Genomic DNA, 20,140 nt, shown 5'->3' on the forward strand with positions numbered 1-20,140 from the left:
CAATCAGTTACGTCACTTGCTCTGAGACTTAAGTAGGGTTTCCCCTTGCTCTGCAAGGGCCTCGGCCTTTGTGGAGCGATGGCTAACGACGCTTCGTGGGTGTCAGTTGTTGATGTGTGCAGAGGGTCCCTGGTTCGCGCCCGGGTCGGGGCGAGGGGACGACGTAAAGTTATACTGTTACACCGGCATGGGCATGGTTGTAGGCCTGCTGTGCTTCCTGGGGGTCTGTGAAAGGTGTCAGGAGAAAAGGCTGGCAGCCATACCCCCTGTCTCCCAGCAACACACCAGAGAATTCACCTGTCAACACAAAATCTCATCATTACTACCTCATAAACACAGTGATATTCTTGACACAGCCATGATGGTTATAAATAGGGGTTGTGTGGCTTACCTTGTGATAGGCACTGATAGATTTCAGAGGCCCGAAAGATTCTGGAGTCATGGACTGAGCCAGGCCATTTTGCCACAACATTGCTGATCACACAGTCAGCATTGCAGACCATCTGAAATCATAAGATGAGGAATATTACACCAATCAATGCACATCACTGGCAATGCAGAGTGTTCGTCAATGGACAATATCAAAAAGTTATGTTCACCTGAACATTAATGCTGTGAAAGGATTTCCTATTCACAAAATCGGCCTCATGGGCACCTGAGGGGGCTTTTATCCTTATGTGTGTGCAGTCCACTGCACCAATGACATTGGGGAAACCTGTCACACAAAGTAATGAGTATCCTACTATGTGTTAACAGTTGTCCTGTAATTTGTAGATCCTCTTACCTGCAATCCTATAGAACTCCTCTTTGATGTCACAGAGTCTTCTGTGGCCAGGGAAGGAGATGAAGACATCTGCTAATGCTTTGATAGCCAGACACACACTCCTTATTGTGCGGCAAATTGTGGCCTTGTTCAGCTGTTCTGCATCCCCCACTGAGTACAGGAAGGCTCCACTAGCAAAAAAGCGCAAGGCCACACAAACCATTTGCTCCACACTCAGTGCATGGCTCCGTGCAGTGCGGTGCTTAATCCTGGGACCCAGTAGTCTGCATAGATACCTGATGCCATCTGCAGAAAACCTGTATCTTTCATATAGATGGTCATCAGGGAAGGCCAGTGGGTCCAACCGGTCCCTGAAGACCCTTTCTCACCTGAAGGCTCTCCTCAGCACAAGTGCTTCTTCATCCACCACATCTCGCACGAATGGGCATGCCATTGTCAGAGCAGAAAGGAACACACAATTTTGGGCCTTCATATAGGCTAGTGGCCACACCTGGTGCTGGGGGGGTGGGCAAAAGAGGGCGATGCCTTATAACGATGACTTGGTTGTACTGATTGCTGGGGAAATAAAAAAAACCTTAGAAAGATGCCACCGTCCTGTGTGCTCACAATAAGAGCTCATATGTCATGGCTCACTTGACTTTACGAGAATATACCTAATTTTTATTTTGAGCTGTGTCATCTTCTTGGAGCTGGGGGAGGAAAGAAAAATAATGATTAATACATTTGTGTTACAGTTAGCATACAGTGTACATTGAAGGCATATCTCACCTCCCTCTCAAGTTTTTTTATTTCAAGGTCCAGTTTCCTAATTGTCCTCTTTTTTAGAGTGCAAGATTTTCCATCTTTTTCTTCTTGTACTGAATGTCTATGTCTGCCAGTTCTATTTGGCGCCGGAGGTGGTTGCCATACAACTTTCTGATAGCTTGTGAGCTCTGTGAACACAATACAATTAGCGCAGCTGGAATTTGGCAGGATGTGGTGTCCTTTTATTAATACGCACTATGTTGCCAGGCTGGTTTTCCCACTGTATAGCATCTGGGTCCTGTAAAATAAATTAGATTTTTTGATTTTGATGAGGACTCCTCACCATTGTAGAGTAAATAGTACTTTCACAGTCTTAACATGATACCTCATGCCTTCTGGAATCCAGAGAGATGGTCTCCTCCTCATCATCGTCTCCATCATGTGCTGTTGCTGCTGCACTGGGGCCTTCACCCTATCACATTTAATTGGATTCATATTGAAGCTAGTAGACAAGACATGCCAGGCCTACAGTATGCCTTTGATGGAGTACTCACTGGATCAGCATCGTCTGGTGCTTGTGCTGGTGGCTCTAACAGGAACACAGTGCTGCCAGACACTGCAAGGCAATAGGTAAACCAAAGTCAGACAGTCCAAATTGATTCAATATGAATGTGGTTGTATCCCATGTAGAGATGGAAGGACATACCTTGAATGAAGCGGGTGGCATCTTGGGAGGAACCTATGCTCGTCTCTTTCCCCCCAGGGATCCCCTCTAAGACGGGCCTGCCTTTATTTAGCTCCAAGGCCATGTCCTCTGCTGGGGTAAGGTCAGCCTTTGGTGACCCACCACCCGTGCCTTGTCTGTGGGTATTCTTTTTCACTGCTAAAACAGTACAGACAATGTGTGAGCAGGCACCTTCTGGGTACAATATATGCTTGTGCTTTGTTAAATATTAGTCAGGGACCATACCATTCTGCAGAATGTTCTTGTATTTGATTTTGACCTGCTGCCATGTCCGTTTTGGCCCGTTCATGTTTAATCTACACACACACACACACACACACACACACACACACACACACACACACACATTTAATGGAGTCACACTGCAAAAAATTACTTGGTATTTTTGTCTTGTTTTCAGTAAAAACATCAAAAAATGTATCATAGCTTTATACAGTGTGATGGAGTTACTCTACACAATTTCACTCATATCTGCAGTGCATTTCAATTAAAAATTTAACCGTTTCATAATTACAGTACAACTGCATTTTTGGAGATGTGAATTAAATATTTGAATTGTAATTGTGATGTTTCAGCGGAGCGGTGACTGTGTAATTGTGCACTACTTACGCATTCAGGCGGTCTGCAATACTTTGCCACGCTTTTTCTCTTTGCTTTATTACTGTGGCGGTGTTGCCTTTCTTCTTAATTATATCTTTTACCTCCTCATATGCCTCCATGAGGATTTGTGCTTCCGACGGGGAAAAGTACGCGGCTCTAGTTGCCATGGTAAATCAGTTAATCTGTGATCTGTGGCGGGGTCTATTTGAGTGAGCCGTGAGCGCGCACCTATCCAGGATTGGTTTCACCTGGCTTAATGAATCCGTGTCTGCTCATCCTGGCTTGGTCTTTGTGCAACCAATTAAGCCTGGACGCACATGTTTTGGCTTCATTGAGTTCAGCTGAGTCATTTATCCCGGATGTCTTAATTCTACTTTTGTGCAACAGGCCCCTGTCCATCATTTATTGTTGTGCTTTGAGCTGTCCTTTGAGTTGCGCTATTTTGTTGTTTCTGAGGTTGCTTTGTGGCGGATATGTTTTGTGCCAACAAAAAATGGTGGTACTTTAAAGGTGGGCATGGTGTGACTGGAAATGTCGCTCTAAATTTGCTCGTTTAAAACAATTGACTACCTTCTGGCAAATAAAACAAAGTGAGCTAGTCCCATCATGCAGTACAAAAAAATACTTGTCTGCCCATTTCTCTTGGAACTTTCTGTGTTCTTCTTGAATCGAACATATCCTCCTCTTAGCCACCGGAGCCGCGTTTGCCAGGTTAGCTACGTTAGCTAGCTGCATTTTCCCGCCGACATCTTCCTGGTTTTCCTGAATCTCCGGTGGCTGTTCGTTCATAGCTCTCACATTGTTCTCCAGCTCTTCCCCCTCATTTTCATTGTCAATAGATTTACATTTCTTTTTTTACAATAAATCGATCCATGTCAACCAGTCTGCGAAATTAGCCAGTAGCAAACTGATATGTGTTGTTCACTGTAGCTGAGCAGCTGCGTTCTATTTCGGCAAACGTTCTATTTCGGCCTTTCTGTTCAACAGCTGTGCTATACTGCCATCTATCTGCCGTCCAGAGAACAATAGATATATTCAATGAAGTTATTCAGGCCTGCATTAAACACATTTAATTGAAATTGTATCAATGTTATGTATTATGCATCAAATATAAGAAAATCACAGCGAGCCACAAATTAAGGGCATGCAGCCCGCGGGCCTTGCAATGAGTACCACTGCCATACACAGTGGGGCAACTTCCTACTTACACACATCAACTTAACAAGACAGCCATTACTGGCTTATCCCAATTTACACCATCCCTTGAGTCATGTGATGATGTCATATTGCGGATTCTACCTTTAAAGTACCACCATTTTTTGTTGGCACAAAACTACTTCCATTCATTTGTATGAGTTACCTTCAGACGATTCCCGTGACACTGTGGTTGGGTCGTAGAGCAAAACGGAGAACACCATAGTGTTTGTGAGAATTTGTAGGCCAAACCATTCGGACGCTATAGACGTTTTCGTGAGAATACCGATTTTCAGGATGTCTCATGGTCTGACAAACACAGCTGTAGCTCGGCCACCTTCAACCGCAGATGCGGAACGCCTGACATAGGCGGGTGTGGTGGATTGTTACGCACCCCATGCAAAAACACAGATATCTCTAGCTTAACCTGACAGATTTTGATGGGATATTTGTGTTATGTTACTTAGATTGACGCACGGGTGCGCCAATAGACTATTAACGATTAATACTGACAACCAAGCGTCCACCCTTTTCTGTCTAGAAAATATGCTGAGCCTTCCTTAGCCCAGCATATTTAGTCAAAATAACAAAAATAAAATGAATAAACTTTTGTCGATTCCATTCCACTCTCATAACCTTGTTGCCTGAATATTTGTGAGAACAACTGTTTGTTGTTAAGCTTTACATATGCAAGTGAAATGATGCATTTTCGTGTTAATGTAGCTCCAAACATATCCATTGATTAGAAATGGTCCCTAATCTTGATCTCTTGATAAGCCTACTTTGATCGAAACCCTGGCAGAACAGTGAAATGGTTTTAATGCAAATATATAGAATAGTACATTTAAAGATACAGTAAACATAAAATAAAAAAATACAGTCAGAAATCTAAACAAAAGTGCTACAGTGATAATGATGATAAATCGTTGGTTGGTTGGTAAAGCACGGAAATTTGTTGGGACACGGAGGATGTCTTTGGGTGATGGAAGGCTCCTCAGCAGACAAAAGTCACCAGCTTTCATTACAAGGGGTGTGTGCCTATTATCTCATACAGAGAATGGATGCCGTGCGGTTGGGTGTGTGTAATGGATAAGACATGGAAAAGCATGGTACAGGTCCAGTTAAAGGGGGGATTGTGTCCCAAGGACAGCAAGACGCAGGCGGCTCTTGTCGGCTTTAAAGGCTGGACTCTGGAGCTCAAATGGTGATGTAGGGCTGTCTGAGTTTCACCAAAAGGAACTCGTGGGTTAAATTGTGTCGTGTGATTATTCCCACAATCTGAAAGAGAAGGTACAGGCAGCGACATCATGGAGCAAATTGCTTCCTCTACTCTAGACAGACTCTCAAAAAGAATTCATTAGCTACAGTAGTTCATTAAGAAAGCAATTTCTCTGCTTAGCGCTTCTATGCAAAATAAAATTCTAGAGCTCGTTTTGACGGATAAAATAAGTTGAGTTACTCACTTGAAGCTGCGTTTATGTCAGAGAGAATGTTGATAATTCATGCCAGTTTAAATTTGAACAATATGGACATTTAATACATACTGTGTCAAGCACTTGGAAAGAGTCTATGGTGTGTCTGTCTTTATGATGGACCAACAGAGACATGTTGTGATTTTAATGGTTGTTATTATAAATCTGGGTTGTATTCATTAGGCACCAAACAGAAGGAAACAAAGGGGGGACTACTTGAACTTGTCCAAAAAGAAACACTCCTTTCTCGTTTCCATTGCAAACCGTTTGGCTACAGTGTTCACTGATGAATACAACCCTGTCCACAGAGAGTAAACAGGAAGTTGAGGAATGGGTCTTATTAACCCTTTGCAGTAACACTCACCTCTCCTACGGCATTGACCACAGGCAGGTGTCGGAGGCCAATGGTTCTGAACAGGTTAAAAACTTGGGACACATGAGTTTTTGGGGACACTGTGTAGGGGCATGGGTTCATGTACAGGGTGACGTCATGAAAGGGAAAGATGAAAAATAATTGTCCCTTTTTCGCATTGTCCATTGTATTGACTCGATAAAGAGATGTCACACATCCATAATGATTGGCTGGGTCGTACCACTATAATGTGGGGTTGTAAGTGCAGTGTTAGCTGTAGATGTAGTATTTTATTAGGATCCCCATAAGCTGTTGCCAAGGCAACAAATACTCTTACTGGGGTCCAAACAGAGATAAAACATATCAAACAAAACATTGTGCATAATACAAATTTACATCGCTATATTATTACATTACAATATTACAATAATACATTACTAAGAAGAGTGTGTGGGTGTTGCGTGTGGGTGTCTGTCTCTTCACAGTCCACGCTGTGCAGTGAAGTGTTTTATCAGTTTTTTAATTTTTTTATCTGGATTTTACTGCTAGCTTGAGTTACGTGGAAGAGAGTTCCATGTAGTTATGGCTCTACAGTTGAAGTCGGAAGTTTACATACACTTAGGTTGGAGTCATTAAAACTTGTTTTTCAACCACTCCACAAATGTCTTGTTAACAAACTATACTTTTGGCAAGTCGGTTAGGACATCTACTTTGTGCATGACACAAGTAATTCTTCCAACAATTGTTTACAGACAGATTGTTTCACTTTTAAACTCACTGTGTCACAATTCCAGTGGGTCAGAAGTTTACATACACAAAGTTGACTGTGCCTTTAAACAGCTTGGAAAATTCCAGAAAACGATGTCATCGCTTTAGAAGCTTCTGATAGGCTAATGGACATCATTTGAGTCAATTGGAAGTGTACCTGTGGATGTAATTCAAGGCCTACCTTCAAACTCAGTGCCTCTTTGCTTGACATCATGGCAAATCAAAAGATATCAGACAAAGACCTCAGAAAAAATGTTGGTTCATCCTTGGGAGCAATTTCCAAACGCCTGAAGGTACCACGTTCATCTGTACAAACAATAGTACGCAAGTATAAACAGCATGGGACCATGCAGCCATACGAAAAGCGCAAATCAATCGCAGAACAACAGCAAAGGACCTTGTGAAGATGCTGGAGGAAACACGTACAAAAGTATATATATCCACAGTAAAACGAGTCCTGTATTGACATAACCTGAAAGGCCGCTCAACAAGGAAGAAGCCACTGCTCCAAAACCGCCATAAAAAAAGCCAGACTACGGTTTGCAACTGCACATGGGGACAAAGATTGTACTTTTGGGGGAAATGTCCTATGGTCTGATGAAACAAAAATAGAACTGTTTGGTCATAATCACCATCGTTATGTTTGGAGGAAAAAGGGGGAGGCTTGCAAGCCGAAGAACACCATCCCAACCGTGAAGCACGGGGGTGGCAGCATCATGTTGTGGGGGTGCTTTGCTGCAAGAGGGACTGGTGCACTTCACAAAATAGATGGCATCATGAGGTAGAAAAATTATGTGGATATATTGAAGCAACATCTAAGGACATCATTCAAGAAGTTAAAGCTTGGTCGCAAATGGGTCTTCCAAATGAACAATGACCCCAAGCATACATCCCAAGTTGTGGCAAAATGGCTTGAGGACAACAAAGTCAAGGTATTGGAGTGGCCATCACAAAGCCCTGACCTCAATCCTATAGAAAATGTGTGGGTAGAACTGAAAAAGCGTGTGCGAGCAAGGAGGCCTACAAACCTGACTCAGTTACACCAGCTCTGTCAGGGGGAATGGGCCAAAATTCACCCAACTTATTGTGGGAAGCTTGTGGAAGGCTTCCCGAAACATTTGACCCAAGTTAAACAATTTAAAGGCAATGCTACCAAATACTAATTGAGTGTATGTAAACTTCTGACCCACTGGGAATGTAGTGAAAGAAATAAAAGCTGAAATAAATCATTCTCTCTACTATTATTCTGACATTTTACATCCTTAAAATAAAGTGGTGATCCTAACTGACCTAAGACAGGGAATTTTTATTTGGATAAAATGTCAGGAATTGTAAAAAACTGAGTTTAAATGGATTTGGCTAAGGTGTATGTAAAATTCCGACTTCAACTGTATATAGTACTGTGCGTTTGCTAGCCTCTGTTCTGGGCTAGGGGACTATGAAGAGACCTCTGGTGGCATGTCTTGTGGGGTATGTATAAGTGTCTGAGCTGTGTGTTAACCGATTTAACAGAGAGTTCAGTACTTTTAACACGTCAATACCTCTCACAAAGACCAGTAGTCAATCTCTCCTCTACTTTGAGCCACGAGAGATTAATATGCATGTTGTTGATATTAGTCTTCTGTGTACATTTAAGGGCCAGACATTCTGCTCTGTTCTGGGTCAACTGTATTTGCCTATGTCCCTCTTTACAGCACTTGACCATATAATGGCGCCGAAGGAGATGGACGCCGTTTTACGAACCTGTAACCAATTGTACTATTGTGTATATTTTTTCATGTTATTTGTAACTTATTTTGTACATAATGTTTCTGCCACCGTGTCTTATGACCGAAAATAGCTTCTTGATATCAGGGCAGCGATTACTCACCCGTACTGAAGGAATCCTTCCTTCCTTCAACGAGTCGGACGGGAAGGATTTACTCTAGACACCCGACAAGACCTTCCTCCCCGGCATTCGCAGGAGGAAAAGACGGCGATCCGGGTGCCTTGTAAGGATCTGTCGCCGAAAGGGTAATCTACCTTTACCATCGGTCCTATTAGCCAATGTACAATCAATCGATAATAAAATAGACGAACTAAAAGCACGTATATCCTACAAACGGGACATTAAAAACTGTAATATCTTATGTTTCACAGAGTCGTGGCTGAACGATGACATGATTAACATACAGCTGCCGGGTTTTAAGCTTTTTCGGCAGGATAGAACAGTAGCCTCTGGTAAGACAAGGGGCGGCGACCTATGTATATTTGTGAACAACAGCTGGTGCACAAAATCTAAGGAAGTCTCAAGGTTTTGATCAACTGAGTTAGAGTATCTCATGATAAGCTCTAGCCCACACTATTCAACAAGAGAATTTACATCTATATTCTTCGTAGCTGTCTATATACCACCGCAGACCGATGCTGGAAATAAGACCGCACTCAATCAGCTGTATACGGCCATAAGCAAACAGGAAAACGCTCATCCAGAGGCGGCGCTCCTAGTGGCCGGGGACTTTAATGCAGGGAAACTCAAATCAGTTTTACCTAATTTCTATCAGCATGTTAAATGTGCAACCAGAGGGGAAAAAAACTCTAGACCACCTTTACTCCACACACAGAGATGCGTACAAAGCTCTCCCTTGCCCTCCATTTGGCAAATCTGACCATAATTCTATCCTCCTGATTCCTGCTTACAAGAAAAAACTAAAGCAGGAAGTACCAGTGACTTGGTCAATAAGAAAGTGGTCAGATGAAGCAGATGCTAAACTACAGGACTGTTTTTCTAGCACAGACTGGAATATGTTCCGGGATTCTTCCGATGGCATTGAGGAGTACACCACATCAGACACTGGCTTCATCAAGATGTGCATCGATGACGTCCCCCCCACAGTGACCGTACATATATTCCCCAACCAGAAGCCATGGACTCAGGCAACATCGGCACTGAGCTAAAGGGTAGAGCTGCTGCTTTCAAGTAGTGGGACTCTAACCCGGAAGTTTATAAGAAATCCCGCTATGCCCTCCGACAAACCATCAAACAGGCAAAGCTTCAATACAGGACTAAGATTGAACCGTACTACACCGGCGCTGATGCTCGTCGGATGTGGCAAGGCTTGCAAACTATTACAGACTACAAAGGGAAGCACAGCCACGAGCTGCCAAGGGACATGAACGTACCAGACGAGCTAAATTACTTCTATGCTCGCTTCGAGGCATGCAACACTGAAACATGCATGAGAGCACCAGCTGTTCCGGACGACTGTGTGATCACATTATTCACAACTAGATTTAGATGAGGTTCAGGGTTTAACAAATTATTTGTCCCAAATACAATGCTTTTAGTTTTCGATATATTACTAGCCACCCATTCTAAAAATGACTGCAGATCTTTGTTAGGGGTTGCAGTGATTTACTTGCTGTGGTAGCTGACGTGTATAATGTTGAGTCATCGGCGTACATAGACACACATGCTTTATTCAATGCTAGTAGTAGGTTATTAGTAAAAAAGGAGAACAGTAGAGGGCTAAGACAGCTGCCTTGAAGAACAACCACACTCTACCTGGTTTACATTAGAGAGGCTTCCATTAAAGAAAACCCTCTGTGTTCTATTAGATAGGTAGCTCTCAATCCACGATATGGCAGATAACACATATGTTTTTTCAGCAACAGATTATGATCAATAATATAAGAAGCTGCATTGAAGTCTAACAACACAGCTCCTGTGTGATGGACTGGGTCGTACCACTATCATGTGGGTGCAGTAGTAGCTATAGATGTGTGATGGACTGGGTCGTACCACTATCATGCAGGGGTTGAGGAGGGCCAGGTCCAAGTTGTGGATGTCTGGGAAACAGCGGTAGTCCTCAGTCATCTCAGTGTATGACAGTCTGGGCTGCGTGGCACTCTGTGTGGACGCACAGACATACAGTCAAAGAGTACAGTGCACAAACACAGACACGCCTTCCCTTCCTTTCTCCCATAGACACACTGACTAACTCCTAGGTCATATTCATTAGTGTATAGTGCAAAACGTAGCAAAACGTTTTGCAATAGAGAACAAAAATGAGAGTGAAGGTAGTTCCTCCACGGTTTCTTCCATTTGGTGCCTAATGAACACTAGGGCTGGGAATTGCCAGGGACCTCACAATATGATATTATCACGATACTTAGGTGGGATACTATATGTATTGAGATTCTTTATGTCACACTATTTTATATATTGCCAATCGATACTCTGATTTTATTTTTGATTCGATGTTCAAACATACTGCTCACTATATGTCTGCTGCAAAGGAACAAAAGAGCCACGAGTAAACAAGTTTTGAGCAGTCATGGAAATAAAAGTGCTAAAAACATGTTGGCTCAACATATAAAAAGAAGATTAAAATCAAGATAAGATTAAGATAATCTTGCAATAATCTATTGTATAAATGTTTTCCCCCCATCACTAACTAATACGACCCTCATGAGGAGTGGGTTGGAACACTAACCGACTGGTTCTCTGTGTAGCAGACGCCACGGATGAGCAGGTTGACCAACTGGGACCGCAAGATGATGCCGTGGAAGGTCAGAGGTCGGAAGCACTCTTCCATGGTCCACTCCTCGCTAGGGGACTGGTCTGGATAAAGGATAGGGTAGGGCACGTGTCTGGAAAGATACACACAGAAAAACACGTCAGCACAACATTTCCTCCAAATAAAAAACACCAGACTGGCTCATCACAGTTAATGGGAACTATCTATGTTTGACCTGCTTCTCCTTCTAAACATGCTTGCTAATTAAATAGAGGATGGGTCATTACCTGGTTTATGACTGCAGTAATGGGGTAAAGACATCAGTGCTGAGATCTGGTTATGACTTCAGTGGTTAGAACATACCATAGTATCTGTTTGAACACATCACCTAGTAGTCAAGCATTGTGTGTCTGCTACGTAGGTAACTGCAGTCTTCTTAGGAACAGGAAGGTATGGGCATCTTCACACTTCTCACGGGAAATTAAGCAGAGATGTAAAGATGTATACATCAAGACTTGGTCAATATGTAAACATATGGCTTCTAAGACAAAGTAATCATATGAGTTTTTTTCCAAAAATGTGGTGTCTTTTCAGAATTGGAAGTTGGCAACAAAAAAAAAATCTAACTTGATTTCACCTAATTTTAACATTCTGTCATAAAGAGCACATGTTCAACTTCATAAAAAAACACATTTTCCCATCTACAAAATGACTATAGTAGTTTCAAGTTCAATTTGTCACATGCACAAGTACAGTGAAATGCTTAACTTTCAAGCCCTTCCCAAAAGTGCAGTATTCAATATCAAAATAGTATAACAAAAATAAAACAGAACAAGTAAGAGAAAGAAAAAAACACAACTAGACTTTATACAGGGTCAGAGCCAGTGCCACATGTACAATGTGCAGGGATACTGGAGTGTTTGAGATAGTATGTACATGTAGGCAGGGATTAGGAGAAAGTGACTGGTAGCAGGATCAATAATGATAATAATAACAGTAAACAGTATGGCAGCAGCATAAGTGGTGGGTGGGTGGTGTTGAGTGTGTGTATGTGTGTGGGTGTTGATGAATCAACAATCATTTTAGCAGAAGCGTAAGTGTGTGGCGTCAGTAATGACTGTGTGACTGAGGGTGTACAGTATGTGAGTGTGCGCATGTGAGTAAGAGTGACAGTGAAGGTGTGTTAGAGTTGTGGCAGTCATGACATTTTGTCAGCCGGTTATTGTCATGCAACAGAATGTCGGTCTCAAGGTAATTGACCGTTAATGAACATAAACACACATTTAGCATCTCCAGGCCTTCAAGCATACAAGCTACATACAAGACGCTGATGCGCACCTTTGGAACACCTACATTTAAAAAAAAAGTATAATAAATCAATTTCATATACACCATCACAATAAATCCATTGTTTATTTTAGTCAGGTCTAAAGAAACATTATAGTATGAGGAAAATGTATTTTCCCAAATAACAGAATATGAGTTGGCCTACTGTTTAGTATCTGGCTATGATCCATGCCATAGGCTGTAGGCTTGTTCATTTCGCTGACAAGATATGCTTATAAGTCCTGTGCCATTATTTTATACTATATGATTTTACTTGAATAAAGATGACTTGAAACTGAATAAAATAGAAAGGATATTTTTCCCATTCTGGAGCGAGTGTGCATATGACGTGGCTATGTTGAGCTAAAAGTGATCATTTGAAACAGGTCCTACATGCTAGATTTAGAGTTATTTGGCAACCTTAGTTGTGAATGATACAAACCTTAGAATGTTTTAGAAATCCAAACATAAATGGGCTGCATGATGCGACTATAGGATATTGATGATTTGAGAAGGTCACAAAAAAAGCTTGCGCTATGTTCCTTGCCTCAGGCTGCACACACTGTTCTCTCACCAAGTGATCATATTTTCACCCATCCGACTATTCTCAATGTAATCTTGACTTTACTAATATGTAAAATCGGTTTCGATTTAGAATGGTCCATTATCAAATGGACAGGAACAGGGGGGAAAATACATGTAAGCTGTATGTACTCAAATAGCGAATGGAGGCCATGTGTTTTCCCACCAGTCCGTTTTTCAATAATGCCTGGTAGGCTTCTTCAGTTTTATAGCAGACCTGTGCTTCATATGAGCAGCTGAGAAATAAATATAACTACCCTTATTTCACTCGACGCGTCAACCACTGTTTGAGGAGCATGCTCTCGCTGCTGGACAGGTGATATTCTGCCCAAACTCTCTATGCCATGGACTCTCCAACCCTGTTCCTGCAGCTACCCAGCACTTAATTTGGGAAACCAAGTGAAATCTGTTTGGGAACAGCGATAGTAACATGTTTATCTCAACAAAACATATTTCACTAAACTGTTGACAGCCCCTCTGCATGCTCAAGAAAGGAATAAAGGAAAGGATATGGAAACGCAGAGATATTCTGTAAAGCTAAAGTTAATGTGCCACCCAATTAATTATGAAAATATAGAAAAATCCCTATTAATAGGCTATTCAAAATCAAATACAAATTCACTATAATTGTAGACTACCTGTAAGCCGCCCTGCACCATCAATGAACCAACAGCATCGCCTCGGGCTGTATGTACGCACGGTAATCTACTTTCATGCACCCTGGGCATGCTTTTTAAAGATTTACTGCGGTAATGACTCATGACTGACAGTGTGGCGGTAATACGGTCACCGCAACAGCCTTAAGGTGTGTGCGTCTGAGTGGGTAGAGACCTGTGGTTGGGCATAGAGTCAGTGTGGTTAGTTTGTGGGAGAGCAGTAGTTGTTATCCATTTAACAGTCTTATGACCAGGAGATAAGTTGTTTAGGAGTCTGTTGGTCTGAGCCTTGATACACTGGTACCACCTGCCGGAAGGGAGCATGAAGAACAGTCCGTGTCTGAGGTGGCTGGAGTCTTAGGTAATTTTTGAGGCCATTTTCAGACACCGCATGGAATGTACGTCCTGGATGGCTGGGAGCTCACCACCAGTGATGCGCTGTGCCATCTACACCACTCTCTTCCCGTCGAGAGTGGTGCAGTTGCCATAACAGACGGTTATACAACCAGTCAGGATGGTGCAGCTGTAAAAGTTCCTAAGGATCTGAGGGGCCATGCCAAATCGTTTCAGCCTACTGAAGGCGAAGAGGCACTGCCATGCCTTCTTCACGACTGTGCTGGTGCCAATTCCTCAGTGATGAGGACACAGAGAAACTTGACCCTCTCCACTGTAGACCCATCAATGTGGATGAGGGTATGCACCCCCCCATTTCTTGTATTCCACGATAAGCTCGTTGTAAATGGCTATTAAGTGCCAAATAAAGTAAAAGTCCAATGCAGTTGTTTTTATCTCAATAGCAAATTATTTCTGGGTAACAATTAAGTATATTACTGTGATTGTTTGCAATTAAAATTGTAAAAAAAAAAATATATATATTTGCTTCACAGCAGAAAGCAATTTCTCAAGCAAGGAATTAGCTACAGTAGGACTGTCTGGGATTAGTCTGAGTGAGGAGGGGAAAACTGAAAACTAGCTATTATTTGGAACTCTTTCTTATAGAGGGTTGCCAGGTTGCGTATGACGCCTCCTAGAAGCCATGTTGGAAGATCACCACGTCAATTCTTCCAACAACAACAGCTGAGTGGCTACCCCAAGCTGCATGATAACAGTGCCTAAAACTAGTTGATTCATCACCATGGTAAATTTCTGTTCAGTATTTGGCTGCTCTAACAAGGCAGGAAAGACAACGGGGAAAAAATATTTTTTACAGATTACCTGCAATCATGAAACACCAAGGAGATAAGACTCAAGAACTGTCTGAAAAACAAATAAACCTTTTTGTCAGTCAAGACCTGAACCCAGACAACTGTCAGTACAGGATCTGTTCCGACCATTTCATCACTGGTTAGTCTGATCAATTTATAGTTTAGTTTAGATTTTATGCTAACCAGGTGATGACAACAAGACTAAGTTAGCCAACATTAGCTACCTAATAGCGTGTAGTCTAGCTATTAGCATGCGTCTCTCTCATAGCCTGCGCATGAGGTTCAGGTTTTGGGAAAGCAATTTTTTCCACCATAAAAATGTAGCTTTATAATAAAGCATTGCATGCATCTATCAACGCATTTGCAGACTAATGTCAGCCTACTATTCCTAATGTGATGATTGGATAGTCATAATTTATTTGGATATTAATATAACTCAATCTAATCCTTGTGCATGGCTGAGCGTGTAGTGGCTTAGGTAAAATAAAAAAACGTTAAAATAAATAAATAAGCCTATAGGCTATATCAAAGATGTTTCTTTTCTTTCCTTTGCACAGGGAAAATGTGGCCTTTGATCAACACATTTCATGCAATTCTACTACACTTTATATGACTGGAGACATTAGCAGAAACTTTTTTAATACGACAAATTACAGGGTAGCCTAGACCTTCTCTGCTGACACTGACAAACAGATCAATAAAAAAACGACCATGTCTTGAATGCAACTAATCTAAGCCATTTAGCCGGGAGGAGGACATTATTGTCCAAAATTTCAGTGGCACTGACACAATGATCACTTTTTTATTTAACTAGGCAAATCAGTTAAGAACAAATTCTTATTTACAATGACGGCCTACCGGGGAACAGAGGGTTAACTGCCTTGTTCAGGGGCAGAACGACAGATTTTTACATTGTCAGCTTGGGGATGCAATCCAGCAACCTTTCGGTTACTGGCCCAACATTCTAACCACTAGACTACCTGCTGCCCCATTTGTTGAGAACTCTATTCATAAAGTGGGACAATGTATGGCCATTACAGCCTAGAACTAAGGCCTCAATGGGATAGGACAACCTGCTATGTTGACTTTTGGTTCTTCCAGCCCAACAATAGATTTCATCTCTGTATGACACTAAATCCCCTCTATGAATTAAACACAACCAATCAAGAGCGCTGATGCTGTAGGTTAATCAGCTATCAAGACGCCCATGTCGACTGGATTCCCTCTGTGAAGATGAGCAATGCTGCAGCAGCATCAGTTTCTACTTCTACTATTTCGCCCTTTTCCAGATGTGAAAGGAGATATCCCTCAGTTAGACAAAATGGCTGGTCAATCTGAATGATTCTGAATGATAATGAAGGGTGTAGCAATAACTGCTGATTAAACAGAAACACAGTTTCACAGTACACATGTATGAATAAATGAATTGTAATTTGGAACAACATGTAAAAGACTATTGTTTTATGACATTGTAAACATACTTTAATAATAGGCAATTGTGTTGTATTGTGTGTCATCTCTGCTTTGCCTTGCCTTATTAAATGAAATGTATTTCTTACAGCCTAACTATTCTTTCTTTCTTTTACAATTTAAACATATTTAGCATAGACAATGTAATTGTTGTGGTAGGCAAACCATCTTCATTATCACAGTGGCACCTCCTGATCTGTTTCACCTGTCTTGTGCTTGTCTCCACCCCCGCCAGCTGTCACCCATTTCCCCATTATCACCTGTGCATTTATACCCGTTTTCTGTTTGTCTGTTGCCAGTTTGTCTTGTAAAGCCTACCAGCGTGTTTTTCCGTACTCCTGTTCGCGTTAGTCCCTGTTTTCTAGTTTTGACCATTCTGCCTGCCCTGACCCTGCCTGCCGTTCGGTACCTTTTGACACTGCACTGGATTACTGACCTCTGCCTGCCCTGACCCTGCCTGCCGTTCTGTACCTTACGGACCTCTGCCTGACTGCCATTCTGTACCTTATGGACATTGCACTGGATTACCGACCTCTGCCTGCCCTTGACCTGTCATTTTGCCTTTCCCATTTTGTTTATAAACTTCTGATTTTTACTGTCTGCATCTGGGTCTTATCCTGAGGTCTGATACCTCCAAGTGCCAATCAGACTTTCTGGGAGAAAAGTATCTGGCATTGAACTTTGTAGAAGTAGTTGTGTCTGTTTTTATGCTAAGGATCCAATCTCCTGCTTCAACATTTCACTGGGGTTGGATTTGCACTAAACAATTTCATATCAGGATAAGGAATGTACAAAATCTAGTATAATGATAATATACATTGTCTATTGGTATCGCTTTTTAATTGAAAACATATAGTTCAACAACGTATTATGTAAACAATGTGTGAGGTCAGCTATTTGCTGCTTCAGATGCACAATGTCATGGGATGCATTGCAAATGCCCATAAGGCTAATGCCGTCATAGTGTAGGCCAGTGGTTCCCGACTCTGGTCTTCAAGCACCCCCAACAATACATATTTATATTGTAGCCCCGGATAAGCACACATTGATTGAACTTGTCAGTTGTCAGTAGTTGACAAGTTGAATCAGGTATGTTTGTCTGGGGCTATAACATAAATGTGTGCTGCTGAGGGGACTCAAGGACCGGAGTTGGGAACCACTGCTGCATTGGCGTTACGTGCCATTATCAGCTGCGAAATGGGCATGACTGACATCCTGAGTGACAAAACTAATTGGAGAGCTTACAACTGAACAAAAAGGTAATGCTCATTTGAGAATACAACACAAACACATGACAGATTCCTTCCACTCTTTATTGCAGGATTGTGATCTGTGATTAATCAACATTGACTAGTTCATCTTGAATAATAGTTAACAATACACTTACCTTCAAAGAATCAGCACTTTATTACATATCACAAAGTGTCCAAGTAAGCTAACTCAAAGGTTAGACATCTTAGTAACAAGTAGGCTATTATTACGAAAGCATAAGGGAAACAAAAGCTGTGTTCCAATACTCATACTAACTGTACTATTTGTGACATGAATTGAGCATATAGTATGCTTATTGGTCATAGTATCGATTATAGTTAGTATGCCAAAAGTTCCCAGATGTCGTATTTAAATTCGCCGAAATATGAAGGGAAATATACACGCAGAGGACAATATTTCTGTACTTTAGGGCCCATAATGCAGTTATTTAGGAAATGGGTGTGGCTTCACATCATTTTCAGGTTTGAAGAAAATGGGGTGCTCAATGGGGTGCTTTCGTAAATTCTCTCTGGCTATCTTCTCGTCTGAGTGTACCAGAGCACAGAATTAATTTACGAGCGCTCAACACCCGTTGAATATGGCCGGTGTCAGTAAACATTGGCAAAAAGGCATAATAAAAGTTGCCAGCAGCACAGTTAGTCACCAACGCTCTGGTTAACATAAACTGCCTAACCAGCTCTGCTAGGGTGAGTAAAATGGTCAGAGTGGTCTCATAGCCAACGTTAGCTTGGGTGCCGTTGTAAGGTCAGGACGCTCAAATCAACCCTACTCCTCGGCCAGAGTGTCCAGTGTGCACTCCGAGAGCGAAACGCTCTTAATTTACAAACGGACAATCTGACAACGCCTTAACATTACGAGCTCACTCTGGCACTCCACATTGAATTTAAGAACACACCCGAAGTCGTAAAATGTCTAACTAGTAATTTATGCTGACTAGCTAGCAAGAGGTTGCACATAAACTTTCGGTAGACAGGCGAAGAGCTAGTACGCTCAACTGAAAGCATACTGTTCATTTACAGTATACTAAAATGAACTTATGTAGTATATACTCATTAAGCATGTAGCATTCAGTATGTTAGTATGGGTATTCGAACACAGCTCTAGTCAATACCAGAGGTAGCCAACCTCGCTCCACTGATCCCTGATCTACCTGGTGAGCAAACTTCTATTCCAACCCAGCAATAGCACACTTGATTATCAACTAATTAGGTTTGATAAATGGAATCAGGTGTGTTAGAGCTGGGCTGGAACTGAAACCTGCACACCCAGCAGGGTTGGCCTACTCCAGTTGTAATAGGTTTATATACATTGTCTTTTTTAAATTGTATTTTTGTTTAAAACATTTGCTAAAGATGTACCCTTATTCTATTGGGACATTCATTGGGACCTTTCTCTTCATCTGCAGACAGGGTTTCACAGCTCTCTGTATCTGAGAACAGAAAACATCACAAAGAAACAGGGTTCATTATACTCAAATCAGAGAGCACTGAATATTACGTTGCTATATCTCTGTCATTTTTTTTGCTAAGGACTGGAACTGAAGAATCTTTTAAAAATGTCCTCCCACAAAGGTACATGCCCTATCCAGAGTAACCTACTCCCCTTCTCTGACAGGTTTAGCTAATAATAATAATGTTTATCATTTTCAAAATATATTTACTTACTTGAATAGCTTCTCCAACTGCATCTGTTTTCTGGGTTCTTAATAATGGGCAATCTTCCCGATATTTCTGGTGGTAGAAAAACGCAGCCAGCCATATGGACGATTGGAGGACTTCCACCAGACTGAATCTGGTCTTCCAACACGGCGTCTGGTGTGGTTGCTAGGTGATTTGTGATGCAACTGCAACCCCTTTATTGGTCTATTAACTAATTTACCGCCTAGTGATGAGACAGGCAGGCAAAAACTCCATCTGACCAAAACAGGCTGACATTTCAGATGTTCTTTTCAAACAGCTCTTACACTAAAAGGGCATTATACATTTTTTTTAAAGTCAGAGTATTAGTCCAACCTCAGCGTGGAAATTTGTGACTCGTTTCAGGAAACTAGGCGTATGTCGCACGTCACTACTTCACAGCAGACATTTTTTGATCAAAATGCTTTTTTTGTCAGAAATGCCTTCTGGAACATGTGAACTTTCATGTGCCTTAATAACAAATGTGTATGCCATCTGTAAACACAAATAAAAGTGTTAAATTACAAGGGTAGTTGGTTTAGCCATGGAAAAAGTCAGGAACCTTCCCACTAGCCATGATTGGCTGAGATTATGGATGGGCTGGACATTCCGAGAGATGAGATAAGATCAGATTGGTCTGCCATGTAGCATGCTTCTGTCGATAACATGAGCTGCACAGTATGTGTAGGTAATCCTTCCTAACAAGGATTTTTTTGAAAGATCGCTCTCCAATTTCTGGAGGACCGAGTTTTGAAATCAGTGGAATGCCCGGTGGAAGCGGAGTATGATAGCTAA

General features: G+C 41.8%; 1 pseudogene; it reads right to left on the reverse strand.

Moving 5' to 3' along the window:
- Positions 1-408: 408 nt before the first annotated feature.
- Positions 409-20,140, reverse strand: part of LOC129830042 (H(+)/Cl(-) exchange transporter 6-like) — a 47,492-nt pseudogene continuing 27,760 nt past the window's right edge.

This window comes from Salvelinus fontinalis, chromosome 31 (genome assembly GCF_029448725.1).
Source record: "Salvelinus fontinalis isolate EN_2023a chromosome 31, ASM2944872v1, whole genome shotgun sequence".
In the NCBI taxonomy this organism is placed as follows: Eukaryota; Metazoa; Chordata; class Actinopteri; order Salmoniformes; family Salmonidae; genus Salvelinus; species Salvelinus fontinalis.